This window comes from Coregonus lavaretus, assembly GCF_964263955.1.
Source record: "Coregonus lavaretus genome assembly, contig: HAP1_SCAFFOLD_3203, whole genome shotgun sequence".
Lineage (NCBI taxonomy): Eukaryota > Metazoa > Chordata > Actinopteri > Salmoniformes > Salmonidae > Coregonus > Coregonus lavaretus.
In genome coordinates, this window is record NW_028162373.1 from 15,510 (window position 1) to 21,211 (window position 5,702).

The window sequence follows — 5,702 nt, forward strand, 5'->3', positions numbered from 1 at the left end:
TGACACTTTAACTTCCAATTGAATTAACTAAACACGGCCATTAATAATTACATAATAACACAAGGCTACAACAACAATAAACTGAAGTTATAGGCTTAGATTATTATTCAGAAATACTTAGAAATACTCACTTTATTTTTTAGTTCTCTCCATATCTTGTTTTCTGCTTTGTCGTCTCAAAATGGATCCTGTACAAAAGAACACATTTACTTTCTGTTTCAGCTCAACCGTCTCCCCATCCTGATAATAAAGTGTTTTATTGGTATCTTCCATTAGATGGCAGTAACCACCTGCTGTAACTAGACTTTACAACAGTAAGTGTTCTGTTTCTTGGTCCTGGTGACTCCTGGGAAGTGTCCCAGAGGAGGAGTGCTGACCTAGGATCAGGTCCCCCTGTCCATGTAATCTTATTCATTATGATTGTTTTGTCTCATGTCTCTTTATATTAATATAGCCTGGGGACCATGTAGCTGTATTGAAATCACCTTGTTTTATAACCTTCTTTGTTGCTCAGCGGTACTTCATTTGGCCTGACCATGCCCAATTCTTTCACACAGTAATGCTCCAGCATCCACTCAGAGCTTATGCATCTAATGCATTCCTCAAATACTGCAGAGTAGTTAAGCAAGTCCCTGAGATTGGGGCTTAAAAGCTCTGTGGTTTTGGTAAATGTGTGACCGACAGGCGCTAAAACATCTATTTGTTTTCCCACACCCATTAATTCCACAGGTAATTAGAAAATGTGGTTCATGCTGGTGATAGAGGCCAATATGTGTGAGTCGTCTGGACACAAAGACAGTATGCTCGTTGCAAAGTGGACAATTGAATAGAGTTGGCATTCTTCAGAAAGATTGTGAACCTTGGAATGATGGGATGGAATCATGGAGATCATTGGTACTCAGCCACTTGCAGACATCATCAAGGGACCAGTCTTCCACAGCCACACTCAAATTAAAGTTGACACATAGCGCAAAAGTGAAATGTATTAGTGATGAGGCTAAAACAAAACCTATCCCACTCTTTCCAGACAACCACCTTTCCTCCTAATTTGTATTTATGGTTGTTCCATAAAGAAGCAGAGCTTGTCAGGAAAGGTGAAGATGTCTGTCTCTTATTTATCTGACGCCATATTTCTTATTATGGGACATTATGGGATTCTGCAGTCCCACATTTAAGTGTTGACTCAGATAATATGATGCTCCAAATGGGGCATTAAGTTCTTCTTCCATGTCAACCCAAATTGGCCTATTAGAGTTCTCAATAAAGAGAGCCTATCTGGGCAGTTATAAAGGCTTATTGCTATAATTACATGTTAGGGAGCTTTAATCCTCCCTTCTAAGTCTTTACCTGTAATCTAGCTTGGTTCATCCTAGCCCTTTTAATAGTCCAAATGAATCATCTTGTCTATGGTGTTAAAGGTGTAGGCAGGTATGGACAGTGGAAACATGCTGATGACGTAATTCCGTTTAGGAGCTTTAACCATCTTTATAACATGTGGCCTACCCCACAATGACATTTATAGCTTGTCCCAGTTCTTCAACTGGAGTTGAATTTTGTTCAAACACTGTATTGATTGATTGATTGATTGCAAATATATTCATTCACCATTCAGTTAGTATTGGAAAAGATGAAGGAATTACACAGAACACACTATAATCAAACTGTATTGATTGATTGATTCACTGTAAATACATTCATTCACCATTCAGTTAGTATTGGATAGACAAAGGAGTAACACAGAACACACTATAATCACACTTCAAATACATCCAAATACTTTATAGAGGCTAACCTGTTAGTAGATCCATAGTGAGCTTTAAACATTGTCTTGCTTTGGTCTGAAATACAGAGGACAGAACAATCCGCCCCAATACACCAACCTGAAAGACATCAATTAGACACAAACACAACATAAACAACATGAGTATTCAATATCAAATGCATCTAGCTAATCTGATCTGCTTTATGTATTCTTCTTTTTGTCAAGTCGAACATAATCTACATTGGGTCATCTGTGTGTGTGTGTTACCTGTTCGTGGTGGTTGATACATTTCTCTATCAGAGCTCACAGCTCCCAAACTCTCCACCACTTAACTGGACAGGGGCAGGATAAGCCAGGTACTAAAGGGAGGAGGATGGAAGGAGATGGTGAGAAAGTATATCATGGGTTTAAATGACTACAATTTCTCAATATTGAGTCTAGCTAGCTAAAGTTAGCTAACGTTACAGTAACTTTAACTAGCTAGCTACTGTAGCTAACGTTAGCTAAAACGTACCAACATTTATACAACAATTACCAGCTAACATTACAGGCTATGTAGCTTGGCTAGCTAATGAAAAACCAAGAGTACATTACATCATGTATTGTTTTTTAGTTATTTGATAGTAGTTTGATGAATTATTATCTTAGCTAGGGAATAGCTAAGGTTCACTCACCTTTCACGTCAATCAGTTGCAAGTCATCTCTTATTGGTCGCGTCTCTCCAACCATCCGCGCGCTTCCCGCTTCCAGTTGTCTTTTGACCAACGGTCTCAATTTGAATTCTGCGCTGGAGCGGCCTTTACTCACGAGGGCGCTGCTGGTTCCAAACCGAACCCCTCTTTTGAAAAGGCTTCTTCAAAGCACCCCTGAAGTCTACAACGGTTCAACAACGAGCTGATGGCAGAGTATAGGCTTGGAAATTAATCTTAAGGTATATTTTTTAACCTTATATTATCCTAAAGGATCCTACAGGAAGCTTTTCTTTTAAGAGTGTAGTTCACGTAATGTTGATATCGTGGATGGTCAGTCCTTGGTCTGTATAGGTTAGAGTTATAATGTTGATATCGTGGATGGTCAGTCCTTGGTCTGTATAGGTTAGAGTTATAATGTAGATATCGTGGATGGTCAGTCCTTGCATCCATAGCTCTGTCTATACATTGAGAGAGGATACATTTATCCAGCTCCATCCCTCAGCTTTTTACCGAAACGGGTGTGGAGTAGCTTTGTTATTGTTTCAATTGCTGATTGCCGCGTTAAGTTTGGGATTGAAGGGAAACTAGACTGACCTGGGTCTAATATCTGTTTTAGACCAGCCAGATTGCTCAAGATTGATTTCTAAACTGGACGTCTGTCCATGTCATGAGGAAGTCAGGAAATGCCTTAAAAACCGACCACTAGGGGCAACAGTGAGCGTTATTACCACCAAGTAGACTTGGGTTTTGCTAAGGTTATGTAATCCCATGACTCTGGATCAAAAGGTTGCGTGTTCAATCCCAGTTGCAGACACTCATTTTTTTTTTTTTTTTTTTTTTACCCTACCCCAAACCTTAACCCTTAACCTTGACCCTTAACTTTTAAATTTGACGTTTGGAGCAACTTCGAAATTTGAAGTTTAGAGAAAAGTGCAAAAATGTCTAATTCTGCAGTGAGACTGTGAGAGCTCATTGAGACACCTGGGTAGGAAGGCTCAGGAAGGCAAAGGGAATGTCTCAGATAAAAATGCTTTAGGCATTAATTAGGCATTAATTCTATGGTAAGGGTTAAGGTTTAGGATAGGTTTAAACTAGCACTGAGATTGAACTCGCGATCCTCGAAGCCATAGCTCGCGGCTTAACACCGTAGCAAGCTGCGAACCTACTAGATAGAAAATAGGTGTTCACGTTTGCCCCTAGTGGACAGTATTGAAGGCATCTCCCGGCATCCTGGGGACCTGGACAAACGTTTAATACTGCAGTGGATCTGGTGTGACCTGGCTGCTCAACTAAAGAGGTCAGATGGTCAACATCGTATATATTTAGATCTAATCGTTTCATAACATCATACTGCCCTAGCAGGGAAGACAGGAAGAGGAGGGGGAGGAGGAGGAGGAGGAGGAGGAGGAGGAGGAGGAGGAGGAGGAGGAAGAATATTAGGAAGAGGAGGAGGAGGGGGAGGAGGAGGAGGAGGAGGAGGAGGAGGAGGAGGAGGAAGAGGGGGAGGAGGAGGAGGAGGAGGAGGAGGAGGAAGAAGAAGAGGGGGAGGGGGAGGAGGAGGAAGAGGAAGAATATTAGGAAGAGGAGGAAGAGGAGGAGGATGAGGAGGAAGAGGGGGAGGAGGAGGAGGAGGAGGAAGAGGAAGAAGAAGAGGGGGAGGAGGAGGAGGAGGAGGTGGAAGAGGAGGAGGAGGAGGAGGAGGAAGAGGGGGAGGAAGAGGAGGAGGAAGAACGTTAGGAAGAGGAGGAAGAGGAGGAGGAGGAAGAGGGGGATAAGGAGGAGGAGGAAGAACATTAGGAAGAGGAGGAAGAGGAGGAGGAGGAGGAGGAGGAGGAGGAAGAATATTAGGAAGAGGAGGAAGAGGAGGAGGAGGAGGAGGAGGAGGAAGAGGGGGAGGAGGAAGAGGAGGAAGAACATTAGGAAGAGGAAGAGGAGGAGGAGAAGGAGGAGGAGGAGGAGGAGGAAGAGGGGGAGGAGGAGGAGGAGGAAGAACATTAGGAAGAGGAGGAAGAGGAGGAGGAGGAGGAGGAGGAGGAGGAAGAATATTAGGAAGAGGAGGAAGAGGAGGAGGAGGAGGAGGAGGAGGAAGAGGGGGAGGAGGAGGAGGAGGAAGAACATTAGGAAGAGGAGGAGGAGGAGGAGGGAGAGGAGGAGGGGGAGGAGGGGGAGGAGAGAGAAGAGGGTAAAAGGCATTAGTCTCCGTCCAGTGCCGATGACTCATCACAACACCAGAGGCGCTTAGTGATTACATCATCACTACTGTGACATCAAGACCCGAACTGACGATGGCTTTAACAGCTCATGGCAAAGGTTCCAGCGTTGTGTGTGTGTGTCTGTGTGTGTGTGTGTCTGTGTGTGTGTGTGTGTGTGTGTGTGTGTGTATGTGTGTGTGTGTGTGTGTGTGTGTGTGTGTGTGTGTGTGTGTGTGTGTGTGTGTGTGTGTGTGTGTGTGTGTGTGTGTGTGTGTGTGTGTGTGTGTGTGTGTAAGACATTAGCATTCTATAAAAGCCCCCAGGGTTCCTTCTCTGTCCAGTATAAATATAAACACATAAACATTTAAACACATAAACACACGTCAACACGTGGCACAGATGCTTGATGTCTGCAGGCTTGCAGTGAGGAGCCGGGTGTCCATAGGCAGTGACTGGAGCAGAATGAACCGAGTGTAATGGTGAATGGAACGTGGTAACTTGAAAGCATAAAGCCAAAATGAAATTGCCCCCGAAAATGATTACATGATAAAACTAGAAAATGAATGTGTTGATATATGTACTTGTGATGATAGTTGGCCAATCCTGTGTTAACACGATGTATTGTGATGATAGTCGGCCAAGCCTGTGTTAACACAATGTATTGTGATGATAGTCGGCCAAGCCTGTGTTAACACGATCTATTGTGATGATAGTCGGCCAATCCTACGTTAACACAATGTATTGTGATGATAGTTGGACAATCCTACGTTAACACAATGTATTGTGATGACAGTTGGCCAATCCTACGTTAACACAATGTATTGTGATGATAGTTGGCTATTAGGCAGTACGCCTGTAAGGCTGCAGGTACGGGTGTGGTTGGAGGCGTGGCCAGCCAATAAAGATGGAAGTCCCACCCAGTTGTCTACATTAATTAAAATGGTGGAAGCCCTCAAAGGCCCTGCCCATGATAATACGGGTTTTGGCCACTAGAGGGCCTCTATCATTCTCTATGACATCACCGTATTCCATTGGATTCTTTCTGTGTCCTTGGAT